This window comes from Salmo trutta, chromosome 3 (genome assembly GCF_901001165.1).
Source record: "Salmo trutta chromosome 3, fSalTru1.1, whole genome shotgun sequence".
Lineage (NCBI taxonomy): Eukaryota > Metazoa > Chordata > Actinopteri > Salmoniformes > Salmonidae > Salmo > Salmo trutta.
This window is the reverse complement of record NC_042959.1, coordinates 45,504,846-45,523,689: the sequence shown is the minus strand read 5'-3', so window position 1 is coordinate 45,523,689 and position 18,844 is coordinate 45,504,846.

Genomic DNA, 18,844 nt, shown 5'->3' with positions numbered 1-18,844 from the left:
GTTCTCTTGATAAGTGTGTGAATTGGACCTTTTTCCTGTACTGCTGAGCATTCAAATTCGAAATTAATACTTTTGGGTGTCAGGAAAAATATATAGAGTAAAAACCAACAGTTTGGCAGACCCCCAGGGCCAGGACTGAGCAGCCCAGCAGCTAGGGATTGCCTAAATAGGTATCTCCCCTGAGGTGGGTATGTTTTCAATACAGACTCCTTATGTCGTAAAATATTCTATATATTAGGCATCCAGACCTTATGAAAGTTGCACAGAATACCCTTAATCTTGTAATAAATCAAATATAATGATACATAACTTGACATTCCTGCCATCCACTGTGACATTGTGGGAGGATAACCAATCTTCCAATAAATGGCTATGCATTTCTTAGCCGCTACAAACGCTAGCTTACACAGTTTCTTCTAATAACAGTCTCCAGTATCAATATTTCCAAGCAAACAAAAACAGGGAGAAGGTAGAATCTGTAGGTATACAGATAAAAGAACATACTCTTTGCCAGAAATTAGCCAGCCTTCACAAGAGCATAACATAATGAAATATGTCCCCTTTTGTGTTTTACACCCACAGCCGAGGAATTAGATTTCTGAGTGCATGATATTCAGTTTCACCTGTATATAGTATGTTCTATGAATGGTCTTAAATTGTAGTCATTTATGTCTGAGACTATGGCTGGGCATTCAAACATATCTACATCATCAACAGTAGTGTCTCCAAGGTCTTCCTCACATTTTTGTGGTACATGTTTCGTGTAATCGGGAAAAGCCTCTATCAACTCGAGATACTGTTTGGAAATCAACTTTATAGGTTTGTCAGACTGCCTTAAAATAATGTCAATCTTTGAAGCTTCTGGCTTGTCCAGTGTTTGCTGCACAGAGAGAATGAAGTGTTGCATCTGCAGAGGGTTCACCTCAGCGCAGTCAGACTGGTCTTTCCTGGTTGCCTGACCCTGCTGAGACCTCTGATCCTGCTTAGATGAGGCATGACAAAGAATTATCTTAGTGTACATGTATACATGATATTATCCAATAATAGAATCAGTGGTTCAATAATTGAAATGACCATTATTCCCAGATCCCAGATTGTTGAATGCATATCAACTCAAGATGGAACTTTGTATCCATTCACTGATTGTTATAATATGCTGCAAAATTCACCTGAGCTCCATAGACTGGTCTTCCCTGGCTGTCTGATGCCTGCTGGGACACCTGTCACCATCTGATCCTGCTAAGACATGATGAGTATAGTGTTGTGTACTGACTGTGTACCATGACAGTGTAGCCTGTAGAGCTGTTTATACCGTTTCAGTGTGAACAGCAGGGAATTAGTTAGGGAAACTTACAGATCAATAACGTTACATTGCTATACTGACTGTGATTGGGGCAAAAATTATATCTAACATTAGCCAACTTTTGGCTAGCTCTAATGGTACATCAACTGGCAAAATAGAGCCAAGTTAATTTACTTCTGTTGAAACGCAACAAAACAACGGCTACAAAACATTTGCATGCACACAATAGCTGTTAGATACTGCTACCTGAGAAATAGCTAGAGGCTACAGCGGAACTGGCTGTGGTACTGTAGCTACTAACTAGCTAGCAAGTTCATTCACTTCAAACAGAACTTCAGTCCGCATAGTCCTAAAGCACACATTTGCATTTTTCATATCACAATGCAATCATACAACTGGGGGGGACAAAAATGCAAAATGCAAATCTCCCCCGTCCCCAGTGAAAGTTGCACTTCTGAATTTAACCAAGGGAAAAGCGTTCTATATCAAACGTCAACAACCTCGTTCAGAGAGCAAGTGTTTAACAATGCTTTACCCTAGAAAGGAGGCCGTATCAACAATGTTACACTGTAGAATCTACACAGCAAATCAAACAAGACACTGTCATTCACTTGAAGTATTACTGTCATGTTCCTGAAATGAAAGTTATGTGTTCCATATCCGTAATCAATTCAAATCCAGCCGTGTCTCATGAAGAAACATTAGGATGCCTTTTGTTTGTAGAGGACTGAGTTCCCATTGCTTAAACACACATCTCCTGCATGTCGTGTCAATAAACCCACCCTGAGCCGGATGCACAGTTCCTCTCTGCTTAGCTACTGAAGGTCAGTCCGTCTGGGCTAATCCTGGAAAGAGGAGAGGACAAGGAGAGGAAAGGGGAGGAGAGGGGACGAGAGGAGGCGATATACAATGTATCCTGTTTTCTCTCTGTACTGAAACTAGTCCTAGACTTACCACAAGTCTTCCCAGGGCAACCAAATTCAGTCATCTGTTTATTTGAGTGTTTTTTGATACCAAACAACATTGTTTACTCTGATTGTGTATTGAAGGCTATAAAAAGGTTAGACTAAAACTCGTGCAAATCCAACAGTCGCATCGGTCAATAGATCTGCCAAAACAAAGATTTAACATGACAATATAACATTGTGAGTACTGTTTTTAGTTGAATGCTAGTTCTTAAAACAACAACTTAGTTTCATATTTGATGTGAAATATGAATTATACAGTGAGGGAAAGAAGTATTTGATCCCCTACTGATTTTGTACGTTTGCCCACTGACAAAGAAATGATCAGTCTATAATTTTAATGGTAGGTTTATTTGAACAGTGAGAGACAGAATAACAACAACAAAAAATCCAGAAAAACGCATGTCAAAGATGTAATAAAATGATTTGCATTTTAATGAGGGAAATAAGTATTTGACCCCTCTGCAAAACATGACTTAGTACTTGGTGCCAAAACCCTTGTTGGCAATCACAGAGGTCAGACGTTTCTTGTAGTTGGCCACCAGGTTTGCACACATCTCAGGAGGGATTTTGTCCCACTCCTCTTTGCAGATCTTCTCCAAGTCATTAAGGTTTTGAGGCTGACGTTTGGCAACTCGAACCTTCAGCTCCCTCCACAGATTTTCTATGGGATTAAGATCTGGAGACTGGCTAGGCCACTCCAGGACCTTAATGTGCTTCTTCTTGAGCTACTCCTTTGTTGCCTTGGCCGTGTGCTTTGGGTCATTGTCATGCTGGAATACCCATCCACGACCCATTTTCAATGCCCTGGCTGAGGGAAGGAGGTTCTCACCCAAGATTTGACGGTACATGGACCCGTCCATCGTCCCTTTGATGCGGTGAAGTTGTCCTGTCCCCTTAGCAGAAAAACACCCCCAAAGCATAATGTTTCCACCTCCATGTTTGACGGTGGGGATGGTGTTCTTTGGGTCATAGGCAGCATTCCTCCTCCTCCAAACACGGCGAGTTGAGTTGATGCCAAAGAGCTCCATTTTGGTCTCATCTGACCACAACACTTTCACCCAGTTGTCCTCTAAATCATTCAGATGTTCATTGGCAAACTTCAGACTGGCATGTATATGTGCTTTCTTGAGCAGGGGGACCTTGCGGGCGCTGCAGGATTTCAGTCCTTCACGGCGTAGTGTGTTACCAATTATTGTCTTGGTGACTATGGTCCCAGCTGCCTTGAGATCATTGACAAAATCCTCCCGTGTAGTTCTGAGCTGATTCCTCACCGTTCTCATGATCATTGCAACTCCACGAGGTGAGATCTTGCATGGAGCCCCAGGCCGAGGGAGATTGACAGTTCTTTTGTGTTTCTTCCATTTGCGAATAATCGCACCAACTGTTGTCACCTTCTCACCAAGCTGCTTGGCGGTGGTCTTGTAGCCCATTCCAGCCTTGTGTAGGTCTACAATCTTGTCCCTGACATCCTTGGAGAGCTCTTTGGTCTTGGCCATGGTGGAGAGTTTGGAATCTGATTGATTGATTGCTTCTGTGGACAGGTGTCTTTTATACAGGTAACAAGCTGAGATTAGGAGCACTCCCTTTAAGAGTGTGCTCCTAATCTCAGCTCCTTACCTGTATAAAAGACACCTGGGAGCCAGAAATCTTTCTGATTGAGAGTGGGTCAAATACTTATAGCCCTCCTTAAAATGCAAATCAATTTATAACATTTTTGACATGCGTTTTTCTGGATTTTTTTGTTGTTATTCTGTCTCTCACTGTTCAAATAAACCTACCATTAAAATTATAGACTGATCATTTCTTTGTCAGTGGGTAAACGTACAAAATCAGCAGGGGATCAAATACTTTTTTCCCTCACTGTACAATACAAATGTTGAATGTTTTGGTACCACCACTGTACACCAAGCTGACCGGGATAGACCAAGAGAGACATACTAAGTTATCTACAGTAGTAGTGGTAGTATTTTCCAATGTTTTCCATGGAGGAAGGCCACTCATTATACCATTATACTATTTGGTTTCAGTGTAGAGGGAGCAAACTGCAGCATCAGTGGTATTCCACTTGATTGGGATCATTGTCTGGGCTTAGGAGCACTGCTCTCAAAAAGGGAAAAACACACCATAGCTTTTGGCTGCAAGGTGGATATAACTTAAAATGTATTCACAAAGATTTGACCTATATTCCCAATGAAGGGATATCTTTCAGCAGACAATAATTATTGTCCTTTGTTTTGGTAAGCTGATCTACAGATGTAGGATATGAATTTGATCACCCTGTTGCAGAAGAACTTGTAGTATATTTGAGGTTTACAAAGGCTTCTGAAGTTTGTAATTTCCACTTGGAAATTTCAGAATTGTTTTTCCCTTACAAAAAATGTATTAACCCATACAAAAATGTCCATTAATTACAATCCACGTAATAATTAACATCTCCTGTTGCTGCAGGATTATTTTCCTGCTGTAGTAAACTAGCTCAAATTAAGATGCTACATCTGTACTGTAAGTCTATCATGTAGATGTGACTGAATGGAATTAAGAGCCCAATTTGTTTTATACTACACCACCACAGCTGTGTGTTCGTGTGTGTGTGTGTGTGTGTGTGTGTGTGTGTGTGTGTGTGTGTGTGTGTGTGTGTGTGTGTGTGTGTGTGTGTGTGTGTTGTGTGCGTGTGCGTGTGCGTGTGCGTGTGTTTGTGTCAGTGTCAGTGTCTGTATCTGTGTCCGTGCCTGCGTGCATATATGTGTTTGTGAGATTGACTAAATGGAATGCATGCCCTCTGAGTCACAATGTCTTGATGATAAGTTTATCTTGATGCAGAGATGTTCTCACACTGTGTGCTCGTGTGTATGTGTGTGTCTCTTCCATCTTACTGTACCTCGCTTACTATCTACAAGTGGAGCTAAGGTGAAATAAGTTCAGTTCTGTGGGATATGTGCTCTGATAAATCAAGTCATTTGTAATTACAATCTAAAGTGAAATTGAAATCCTATTGTTATTTAATGGCAATAAAGGACACTCCAACAGTACAAGTACTGTATGTAAGCCTAATGAGCCAATCATGTCTGTGCACACATCTGTTGTACTGTGCATGTGTTTAAATAAACCTTACACTGTGGTCCAATGGTCCTCTCAGAAGGCATGCATTTACATCATTTAGCAGAATCTCTTATGCAAGCAGCAATTGGGGGTTAAGTGCCTTGCTCAAAGATTTTTCACCTAGTTGTCTCAGGGATTTGAACCATCAATGCGCTTAACCTCTGGGCTACCTGCTGCCCACAGGGTCTCTATAGTCTCTGTAAGGCTGTTGGACCTTTGCGGATCATACAGTAAATTCCTCATGTGATACTGGCTCATGTCATATCAAAACCAGATGGAAGTGAATCAAACAAAGGTCCGTATATAAATATAATGTGAGTCACAACGCTATATTTCTAACAGTGTCTGGAGCATATTTTGGTCATTTTTTCCTCTTAGTAAAAGAGCAGTAGCTAAATGACTTTGGTTTACACAAGAGACACCCATTACTGTTAGACAATTATTTATCCTATTCTCTTCTGACAACATCAAGAATGTATATCGAGTGTATTCCTCTTTTTCTGTACAAAAAACATGAAACACAATTAAAAATTCCCATAATCAAACTCCCCTCACACACACACCTGACCCGCTAACCCCACAGTCCTCACGTGACTTCAGAAAACACACTCCAAACTGGACAGCTGCCACGGTTTCCCAGCAACCCTCAAACAGCAAGAAACAGACGAGGGATTCCGTCCCAGGGCCTGCGAGAAAGAAAAAGCCTTGACTAGAAACAGGAAAACAGAGGGCAGCCTTGTATTCTCATCCTCCACGCACAAATATCTACCCTAAGTTTTAGAGACCACTTCATAGTGCCAAGTTCTGCTCCTATACAACCTGACCAGATATACCTTTTTCACTGAGCCAAGAGGAGCCAAGCTGTACTGATCCATACTGAAATAGGGAATGTGGAATTAAGTTGTGGAAAGAAAATATCCAAGCCAGCACAAATTGGTTCGGGTTGGCACGATAGTGTGACAAGCTCTTAGAGGCTTAACAAGAATATGACTTACTACAAAACCAGCCTTGGCAAATCAATTTTTAGTATTTTTACTGCAGGTCACTAGGGACAGCAAAGGACAGGTCATGGAATCACAGTCACATGTGCACACATTGGTCCCAGTCTCCTTGTAAACAAAGTACAGTACACACAACAGAAATAGCCCATATTCTGGTTCATAGTCATTGTTCTGTACTCCAAACTATGTGTGAATTTAAGATTCGGACACATATCGCTCTTCTAATCTAACTACATAGACGAAGTGAAGTTCCCCGTACAGTAGAGAGCACGATAAGGTCCTGTTTAGGCTTGTCTCTGTACAAGTGCCCTACTCTGCCTGAGCAGGATTGTACTCACTACTCATTCATTCAACAAGGGAAACAGGTGAAAACACCAACATAACGTACCGTGTAGAGCATGAGTTTGTGACCTGAACGGATCCTAAAGTATTCAGACAGTCATATATTTTGGAAGTGGAGGCAAATGCAACAAACTCAGCAGAGGGTGTCCTATATTTTGACCAGCAAGAACAACCTGCAGAGAAAAAAATACAATATATCAAGTGGGAAAAAAAGAAGAAGGACGGAAAGCGCCAGAAGGATACAGTAGTAGATCATCAACAACCTAATTGAAGGTGCTCTTCGTGGGGTTATTGGTCACCGAAAAACAAAGGAGTACCAAGGCACTCTTCATGGCATTGCCTTCATCACAGTGGTATGTTTAATAAAACAAAATCTGGAACAATAGAAAGACAGAGTTAAATGTGCAATGTCTTTGCGTTCAGCATTGAGCCAGAACTGCTCGATCATTCTGACAGTGCTGTGATGTAGGCTACATACAGTGCAGTGTTTTTCATATCTCCTCACCTGTTGTACACTTAATGGAAACTATGGAAACTATGGTTCGAAAAATAGCCATGAAATAGCCATGAAACCGGGCTGCATGTGACAACTAGTCAACCCCAATGTCAAAGGAGAGAGTGTAGCTTGATTCAAAGAGTGGCCTACAGACACCGCTTCAGGATTCGGTGATTGAACCTGAATTCGTGAGTGACCCTTTACATCGGCATAACCAGGGCTCTCACTGCACTAGACTCTATAAAGGCATTTAAATGCACTTCAGAAAGCCTGGAGAACCCCGTCATAAAAATGGCCTTGGCATATGTGCCTGGGTTTAAATCATCGTAATAGATCCTGATGTGACAGTCATAGCCCAAGGAAAATGAAACCATCCACGCTCATAATCCCATATCATTACTGGATTTGCAACAAAACTAAACTAATACACATTTTTTGAGGGAAAACGTGTATTTATATAATATCATCTTGTCTGAAACTGACATTATGGTCTTTCTCGTCCGGCTCGCCAAATGATTCTCCATGTTAAATCTCCTGTTGGAAAATTGGGTCTATGTGACTTGACATAGCATGTTATTGGCTACAGGTTTGGATAAAACACACATGCGTACATGTTGCTTTGGTTATCCACAGTATATTTTACAACACAACAGACTGTCCCAGTCACGGAAGATCAAGATGGTACAATACAACAGAATCTAACTTACTTCACATCTGGTGATACAGATGTGTAACAGACTAAAGTTCAAAAATATGTTGTATTGTTGACAATGCAAATTCTGTATACTAATGCTGCCTTCAGTTGCTGTCAGAAATGTGAATAAACAAGTTTAATTTAGAAGAAAATCTTATCCAGAATGACTTACAGTAGGGAGTGCATATACATTTTTACTTTTGCATAGTAGTCCTCAGTGGGAATCAGACCCACAACCCGAGCATTGCAAGTGCCATTCTCTACCAACTGAGCCACAAAGGAGGTCACACTAGGAAATTGTCACTTGAACGACCCTTGAAGTCTGAATTATGAATTGGACAGATTTAATTGACCCGGTTTTAGGAGTTCACCCGTTTAATCACTTACCTTTCACCGTTTCAACCATTAACATGATAAAGCAAATCCATTTTTACAATGTCAAACTTTGACAATATGGATAATGTAGCTAGTTTTAGCATATTGTTAATGTTAGCAGCAAGCTAGCTTACTTTTAGCATATTATTAGCTACATTATAGTTAATCTAGCTACATATGATCTCATTGCAGCATAAACCATAAATACATAAAACAAAATACAGTTTGTATAAGGTCCCGTGTGGCTCAGTTGGTAGAGCATGGTGTTTGCAATGCCAGGGTTGTGGGTTTGATTCCCACAGGGGACCAGTATGGAGAAAAAAATGTATGAAATGTATGCATTCACTACTTGTAAGTCGCTCTGGATAAGATGACTAAAATGTGACTGATCCTTTAAACAGGATTTGAGAATAGTATGCAAATTATTATGAATCAAGTCATTCCATCGCCTTGCCAACACACCAGCACAGCAAACTGGTCCTAATTCTGACAGGTCTATAGATTACATCTTAGTCAATGGCTGTGTGACAATGACCATCCTGTTCTCTGAGTGTACACGCCAGACAAACACAGCACCTCACTTCATACCCATATGAGGAATACATTTTTTTTTAAGTCTGTTGCTAAACATACTGTGATGTCCAGACATGCCTAAGATAGCTTCCAGCAGTTCTTCATTGTGAGCTGTAAGACAGTGAATTATGCAGCTCCATAAATAGTAACAGAGGAAAAAGAGTGTGAGGTTTGTAGCTTCAGGCCCTGGGTTGTCAATGAGTAGGCGCTACAGGCACCATTAACAGCGAAGGAGCTAACCACAATCATTCACACCTTGTTTTCTGTATCAACAACAGAATTCTGCTGTCTTCAGAGTCACTCTACTAGATACCCTCAGAGAGGACATAAGGAAGTGAGACAAAAAGGGGGCTTCCCTTTGTTAAAACGGTAGACTAAGTAACAAGTATCACACAACAGAACCATGTGGAATTGATCGTCCTGTGCTTTCAACAAACTATCAGCAATGTACATTTTTGTACAATAGGTCTACACACTAGTCAAGTATATATTGACATGTACAGCTACTGTAGAATAAGTTTATTGATGTTACGGACTGAAATAAGTCTTTGCTTATTTGAGGTGATAAAATGTATGTAGAGTTATGTTGAGTTCCTACAACTGCCATGTACAGGGACTTCATATTCATACCACTTGACCTATTACACATTTTGTTGTGTTAAAACCTTAATTTAAAATGGTTTAAATAAAATAAAAATCACTCATCTACACACAATAGCCAATAATGACAAAGTTAAAACATTTTATATATATTTTTTTATGTATTGAAAATGAAATACAGAAATATCTAATTTATATAAGTATTCACACCCCTAGTCAATACATGTTAGAATCACCGTTGGCAGTGATTACAGCTGTGAGTCTTTCTGGTTAAGTGTCTAAGAGCTTTGCACACCTGGATTGTACAATATTTGCAAATTATTATTTAAAACATTATTCTAGCTCTATTAAGTTGGTTGTTGATCATTGCTAGACAGCCATTTTCAAGTCCTCCCATAGATCTTCAAGTGAATTTAAGTCCAAATTGTAACTAGGCCACTCAGGAATATTCAATGTCATCTTGGTAAGCAGCTCCAGTGTACATTTTACCTTGTGTTATATGTTATTATCCTGCTGGAAGGTGAATTTGTCTCCCAGTGTCTATTGGAAAGCAGACTGAACCAGGTTTCCCTCTAGGATTTGCCTGTGCTTAGCTCTACTCAGTTTCTGTTTATCCAAAAAAAACCTCCCTGATCCTTAACGATGACAAAATACCCATAACATGATGCAGCCACCACCATGCTTGAAAATCGGAAGAGTGGTACTCAGTGATGTGTTATGTTGGATTTGCCCAAAATATACTGCTTAAAAAAATAAAGGGAACACTTAAACAACACAATGTAACTCCAAATCAATCACACTTCTGTGAAATTAAACTGTCCACTTAGGAAGCAACACTGATTGACAATAAATTTCACATGCAAATGGAATAGACAACAGGTGGAAATTATAGGCAATAAGCAAGACACTCCCAATAAAGGAGTGGTTCTGCAGGTGGAGTCCACAGACCACTTCTCAGTTCCTATGCTTCCTGGCTGATGTTTTGGTCACTTTTGAATGCTGGCGGTGCTTTCACTCTAGTGGTAGCATGAGACGGAGTCTACAACCCACACAAGTGGCTCAGGTAGTGCAGCTCATCCAGGATGGTACATCAATGCGAGCTGTGGCAAGAAGGTTTGCTGTGTCTGTCAGCGTAGTGTCCAGAGCATGGAGGCGCTACCAGGAGACAGGCCAGTACATCAGGAGACGTGGAGGAGGCCGTAGGAGGGCAACAACCCAGCAGCAGGACCGCTACCTCCGCCTTTGTGCAAGGAGGAGCAGGAGGAGCACTGCCAGTATTTTTGTGTGATTTTGTTGTCAGCACATTCAACTATGTAAAGAAAAAAGTATTTAATAAGATTATTTCTTTCATTCAGATCTAGGATGTGTTGTTTAAGTGTTCCCTTAATTTTTTTGAGCAGTGTATAATGCTTTGTATTCAGGACACCGAAATAAACACGTACACAAAATCAAGAAAATACCGATACGTTAGCTGCTCAAAATCAAAAAGACAACAACCCACAAACATCGTGGGGGGAAAAGGAACTTAAATATGATTCCCCAATCAGAGGCAACTAGCGACAGCTGTCTCTGATTGGGAATCGACAGAACCCAACATAGAAATACGCCCCAAAGCAAGGCTATACCAAAACATAGAAAATAAACTATAGAAATGCCACACCCTGACCAAAATAGAAGAGTTCACCTGGTCAGGGCGTGACAGTACCCCCCCTCCAACGGTGCGTACTCCCGGCGCACCAACCTAAAGTCTATTAGGGGGGGGACCCGGGTGGGCGCCTCACCCTCGGTGGAGGCTCTGGCCCCGGGCGTGTTTCTCCCCCTGCCTCCACCCTAGCCCTACCCCTCTGGCCCGGACTGGACCACGGTGGAGCGGCATGCTCAGGCTCCGGAGCGGAGCCGCCGACCGGAACAGGACTGGTCACCGGTGGACCGGACACAGGCCGTGCCGGACTGTGGACACGCGCCGTGGGCCTGGTGCGGGGAACAGGGACGGGCCGGACAGGACCGGGGACACGCACCACCAACCTGGTGCGGGGAGCAGGGACGGGCCGGACTGGCCTGGGGACACGCACCACCAACCTGGTGCGGGGAGCAGGGACGGGCCGGACTGGACTGGACACACGCACCACCGGCTTGGTGCGGGGAGCCGGGATGGGCTGGACAGGACTGTGGACACGCACCACTAACCTGGTGCGGGGAGCAGGAATGGGCCGGACAGGACTGGGGACACGCACCATTAACCTGGTGTGGGGAGCAGGGACGGGCCGGACTGGACTGGGGACACGCACCACTGGCTTGGTGCGGGGAGCAGGGACGGGCCGGACTGGACTGGGGACACGCACCACTGGCTTGGTGCGGGGAGCAGGGACGGGCCGGACTGGACTGGGGACACGCACCACTGGCTTGATGCGGGGAGCAGGGACGGGCCGGACTGGGGACACGCACCACTGGCTTGGTGCAGGGAGCAGAAATGGGCCGGACAGGACTGGGGACAGGCACCACTAACCTGGTGCGGGGAGCAGGGACGGGCCGGACTGGACTGGGGACGTCTGGCAGCTCGGGACAGTCTGGGCAGTCTGGCCACTCCGGCAGTTCAGGGCAGTCTGGCCACTCCGGCAGTTCAGGGCAGTCTGGCCACTCTGGCAGTTCAGCGCAGTCTGGCCACTCTGGCAGTTCAGCGCAGTCTGGCCACTCCGGCAGTTCAGCGCAGTCTGGCCACTCCGGCAGTTCAGCGCAGTCTGGCCACTCCGGCAGTTCAGCGCAGTCTGGCCACTCCGGCGACTGTTGACTGGCGGGCAGCTCCGACGACTGTTGACTGACGGGCAGCTCCGACGACTGTTGACTGGCGGGCAGCTCCGACGACTGTTGACTGGCGGGCAGCTCCGACGACTGTTGACTGGCGGGCAGCTCCGACGACTGTTGACTGGCGGGCAGCTCTGGTGACTGTTGACTGGCGGGCAGCTCCTGCCCCGTCAAACAGCCCTTGTGCCCCCCCCTAAAACATTCTTGGGGATGCCTCTCGGTCTCCCTAAACTCCTCCATCGCCCTGGAAATGCTCCTCCTTAACTCGGCCCATGTCCATCCTTCCTCTTCGTTCCTCTGCTGCTTGGTCCTGGTTTGGTGGGTTGTTCTGTAACGTTCGGCGTCAGGTAACGAGGAAGCGGACCAAAACGCAGCTGGGAGCGAACACATGTTTATTCTTTTACACCGAAATAAACACGTACACAAAATCAAGAAAATACCGATACGTTAGCTGCTCAAAATCAAAGAGACAACAACCCACAAACATCGTGGGGGGAAAAGGAACTTAAATATGATTCCCCAATCAGAGGCAACTAGGGACAGCTGTCTCTGATTGGAAATCGACAGAACCCAACATAGAAATACGCCCCAAAGCAAGGCTATACCAAAACATAGAAAATAAACTATAGAAATGCCACACCCTGACCAAAATAGAAGAGTTTACCTGGTCAGGGCGTGACATCGTGACTAGATGTATTGATACATCACCCAAAGTGTAGTTAATAACTTCACCAATACTCAAAGGGATATGCATTGTCAATTATATATATTTTTTACCCATCTACAAATAGGTGCCCTTCTTTGCGAGGCATTGGAAAACCTTCCTGGTCTTTATGGTTAAATCTGTATTTGAAATTCACTGCTTGACTGCTTTTACAGATAATTGCATGTGTGGGGTACAGAGTGTGGTTGCCATTCAAAAATTATGTTAAACACAAATCCATTGCTCAATCTTCCCAGACTATCTTTAATTTGAGTATATAATACACCTCTCAGGACAGTTGTTTATCACATTTGTTTACTCTGTTTGGAGTGTGCTCTCTCAGTCACAATCCAGTCTCCACTGCACAAGTGAGTGTGACCATTACTGTAGGAGGTACCAGCCAGCATCTAGTAAAATGGTTAGTATCACTTTATCTTATGGCACATAAATGACCAAGTATTTACTTAGAAAGTACATAATAAAATGGTAACACAGCAATAAAAACATTATTGTTCTGTTATTCTCAAATGAATGCCCTTACATTTCCATCTTTACTCAACTGGATGGACCCCAGTAAAGTATGAATACTTAGCATGTATTTTAGATTTGATTAGAGACAGGAGGGGCTGAAGAGTACAAACTGTCGGGGCATCAATAAGTGTCATGGCCTTTCTCTCCTCTGATTCAGCTGGTGTCAGACACCGATGTTACAATTTGCGGCCAGTTGATATTGTCTGTTGGAGTGTGTTTGAGTGAGTCTGTCTGTTGGAGAGTTTTAGATGTTCAGATGTTTAGTGCTGCGTACACACACGTAGCACTGAACATCTAAAACCCTCCAACAGACAGACACACTCAAACACACTTCAGAAGTCTTCAGCCAAGATCAACTGGCCGCTAAAGTTGACAGCCTCTCTGTGCGTGTGTGCGAGTGTGTGTGTGTGTGTGTGTGTGTGTGTGTGTGTGCGTGTGCGTGTGTTTCAAGTGCATGGCATGTGTGTGTGTGTCTGTGACTGTGTGTATAATGTGCATGTGTGTATGTTCTCGAGTGTGCACTTGAACCATTAAGCTTGCATCCAGAAATGACCATAGGAAGAGTACCAGTAAAACCAACCGCAGCAGCAGTCTTCAATGCGTAAATGTTGAGGGAGTGAATGTCTGTTTACAAGACAGAGCAATAATCATTTTGCATGAAAACACAAGTGAGGAGCAGACTGCTCGTAAATCTCAGCGCAAAACATTCCATGTGGTTGCTCTTTGCTGCGCTGTGCTGTGCTATGTGTGTGTGTGTGTGTGTGTGTGTGTGTGTGTGTGTGTGTGTGTGTGTGTGTGTGTGTGTGTGTGTGATGCCATTGGACCAGATGTAGAAGCGTTATAAATTATGATGTCTTCCCAGGAAGTGTATCATTAAACTTACGTAAAAACACAATTATGAATTATTTTAATGACACTTTGAGATGAGAAAGACATACATGAATAAATACTGTATGGAACCCAGGCTGGGAAACTGAAACTGTCAGGGCATCAATAGGTATCATGGCCTTCTCTCCCCTGATTCAGCTGGTGTCAGACACCGATGTTACAATTACAATCAATAGCACATTCACAAGACTGAAGTTTCAATTCCACTTGCCAGGGAACAATGATTCCTGGTGTGACTGCAGTTGTAAACAAGCGGTAACGGACCCCGTCATTGAGCCTTTCCTCAATTGTCTACAGCTCCTTTTTTCCTACCAATGGTTGTTACCATAATTTATCTTCTAAAGTATGTGATGTGGCTTTTCACCCAGAAGCTCCGAGAAGAGAAACAGCCAAGCCACAGTCGAAACCAGAAATCTACTGTAGGCAAAGAAAACACTGCATATACTTTCCCCTCTAGCAGAGTGCTTACGTTGCCCCAACCCTACACCGCCCGCCCCACAAGGCCCGGGATGTCTGCTGGTGATTATGTGTGATGATCCTCTTTGCTTAACTTGCCAGCTAGTTTTTCAGGTTAAGGGGTAATCCAGGGTTTTTCAGGACTGGCTCCGGTTCAAGATGAATTACTCCGTAGATTATTCACTGTCACTAATTATGGAGTCCTGGGAGTAGCAGCACCGATAGCAATATTTCTGATCTCCGTCAGTAGGAGTGCTAACATTGGGAGCCAGAGAGAGAAGAGCACAGGGTGTCCTGCCAACCCATTTATTATGGATAGGTTTTATGATTGAAGTGGGGGAGAGCAGGGATTGGTGTATTCACACAGTTTCTCCTACAATTCTGTGTTGCTTTGTGGAAAGTCTGGTAGAAAGCACATTTCGCCCTCTGATGTGGAAAACATACCTCTGAACATGTTTTGATAGGCCTGGTATATTATGTAAATTATATTTATTTATTAATTTCACCTTTATTTAACTAGGCAAATAAGTTAAGAACAAATTCTTATTTTGTTCTTATATTTCTCCTGTCTTATCCGGTGTCCTGTGTGAATTTAAGTATGCTCTCTCTAATTCTCTCTCTCTTTCTCTCTTTTTCTTTCTTTCTTTCTTTCTTTCATACTTTCTCTCTCTCGGAGGACCTTAGCCCTAGGACCATGCCTCAGGACTACCTGGCCTGATGACTCCTTGCTGTACCCAGTCCACCTGGCCGTGCTGCTGCTCCAGTTTCAACTGTTCTGCCTGCGGCAATGGAACCCTGACCTGTTCACCGGACGTGCTACCTGTCGCAGACCTGCTGTTTTCAACTCTCTAGAGACAGCAGGAGCGGTAGAGATACTCTGAATGATCGGCTATGAAAAGCCAACTGACATTTACTCCTGAGGTGCTGACCTGTTGCACCCTTGACAATCACTCTGATTATTATTATTTGACCCAGCTGGTCATCTATGAACATTTAAACATCTTGGCCATTTTCTGTTATAATCTCCACCCGGCATAGCCGGAAGAGGACTGGCCACCCCTCATAGCCTGGTTCCTCTCTAGGTTTCTTCCTAGGTTCTGGCCTTTCTAGGGAGTTTTTCTAGCCACTGTGCTTCTACACTTGCATTGCTTGCTGTTTGGGGTTTTAGGCTGGGTTTCAGTACAGCACTTTGTGACATCAGCTGAGGTAAGTATAATAAATAAATGTGATTGATTGATTGATTTGATTACAGGTCCTACCATGTGGGCAATATCATGATACAGTGCCTGGTGTGGGTGCAAACTACATGACTGTTTTTTTGTTGCTTGGCATGAATGAAAGTCTCCCAATGGCCCTTGCAAGGTAAGATGACCCAGCCCTGGCCCCCGGTCTCAATAAATTAATTAAGTTACACAGGGCCATGCACAGACCTTTCAGGGGGAACAGACCTTTCAGATAATTCATGTCTCGAAATTCATAACATACAAACTGCCTCCGTAGCCATTTTTTTTTCAATGTTTTAGGAAAGGCCTATATATTTATGCAACAACGCATTCATCACATATTGTAAGCAAGCTAGTTAGAGTGCCTCCTAAACACATGATTGACACCGGAAAAGAGGGTGGGCTATCAGCTGATCACTGATTTCGATTGATGTAAATCTGCTAGTTAGCTAGCTCCAAAAATGTTCTGATTGTGATTTATCTTAAATGCTCTTACGTTCTTAAATAATAGCTTCATAGTATATTAGTAATAATCTTCTAACTCTTGATATATGCCTGGCTAGCGGCTTGTGTGGATAGTTTTCTATATATATATGGTGGTTAGCTAGAGTCTAGACTACCTATGTTGCTGTTGCCTTGACATGTGCAACTCCTGACTGAAAAAGGGATGGAGTTGAGTCTCTTCTGTGCATATCTGCCAACCAGACCGAATATTGATGATGATGTAAGTAAAGTGGTATCAGGTGTTAATCAAATGTTGTGCTGCTGTGCCAGTACTGTTGATATTTAAACTAGGTAACGCCGTACAGGGCAGACCAACAGGCACAACCAACCAACGGACGTAGTGAGGGTGAGGGCTGACGAACTTGAAGACGTCACAATGACTTGTTGATATTTATCATGTGTTACCTGAATGTGTGTAAAGCCTTTTTTTGTTGCCTGTATGAAGTGTTGCTAATAGGCAAGCGGTAGCCTATGTAAAGTACCCATGGAACATAGGTTACCGTTAGGTTTATACACATTCAAGTAACACATGTTGAATGTCAACAAAAGTGATTGAATCATGATTTAAACACACATAGCTCAGGGATACAAACATGTCCTCCCCCTGGGAATTGGTAACCTTTGCACTCACACTTGCAAAACAGGATAAACCTTGCGCTCCAGAATGCACCGCTGTTTGACTGTCAACCTCCGACCAGGAACCGGACAGAAAACTCTCTTCAATAATGAGGCAAATCGTGGTAAATACTTTACATTTTAGGCTAAATGATTGGCTACAACATTGCCAACCCGCGATTCTCGTCTTCAAACAGCAGACAGATTGACATGCTGCTGGATTACAGCCAGGTCTAATTGAAGGCTGGGTTTCTATTGAGAATTTACTTAAGGTTTCATTCAGTTTAGTTTATGTACTTTTGTTTAATGCCAAAGTCAAGCCTGTTATTTTTGTTGTAGGCCTATACTGTATGTGTGCGTCAACACAGGCAGCCCAATTCTGATCTTTTTTCCACTAATTGGTCTTTTGACCAATCAGATCTTTTCACATCAGATCTTGTTCAGTGCTGATCTGATTGGTCAAAAAAAATATTAGTGAAAAAAATATCAGAATTGCCTACACTGTGTGTTTATTACGAACAAACTACACTGAACAAAATATAAATACAATATGCAATCATTTCAAATATTTAACTGAGATTCAATTTAAATTAATTAATTAGGCCCTAATCAATGGATTTCACCTGACTGGGAATACATATATGTATCTGTTGGTCACAGAAACCTTTAAGAAAAAGTAGGGGCATGGATCAGAAAACTAGTCAGTGTCTGGTGTGACCACCTCATGCAGCGCGACACATCTCCTTCGCATAGAGTTGATCATGTTGTTGACTGTGGCCTGTGGAATGTTGTCCCACTCGTCTTCAATGGCTGTGCGAAGTTGCTGGATATTACAAATCAAATCAAATGTTATTTGTCACATGCGCCGAATACAACACGTGTAGACCTTACTGTGAAATATTTACTAACAAGCCCTTAACCAACAATGCAGTTCAAGAAATAGAGTTAAGAGAATATTGACTGATGGACAAAGATAAAAGTTAAAAAAGAATAAAGAAAAAGAATACATAATAAAAAGTCAGTTTGAATGACTTTTCCTTTTACGTTCATTATTTTGGTTGTTGGTGCATTGGGGGGGTTCTTGGGGGGTGGGGAATGAAATGAATTGTATTTTATATTTTCTTCTTGGGGGGACTGTGGGATGGGTCTCGAATGGTTGAGGGACAGCTATTGGGGAACTGTGGGGGGGATCTTGGAAGGTTCGGGTTCACATTTTTTAGCCTGGTGGTAGATTTGTCAACGTGCCCTTGAGCAGGGCATTGACCCTGGATGCTTCTGTGTGTCGCTTTGAATGGGAATCTGTTGGATGACTGGTATGATGTAGTTGTTGAGGGGCTTCACTGCAAGTATATTGCATGTTTCGGATATTCAATAAATAAATAAAAGTAAAAATATTGACTAAATTAACTAAAGTAAAACATTTAATAAAAAGTAGCACAATAAAATGACATAACAATAACGAGGCTATGTACAGGGGGTACCGGTACCGAGTCAATGTGTGGGGTACAGGTTAGTCGAGGTAATTTGTACATGTAGGTAGGGGTAAAGTGACTATGCATAGATAATAAACAGCGGGTAGCAGTCTTAAAATTTGGGGGTAGAAGCTGTTAAGGAGCCTTTTGGACCTAGACTTGGCGCTCCGGTACCTCTTGCAATGCGGTAAAAGAGCGA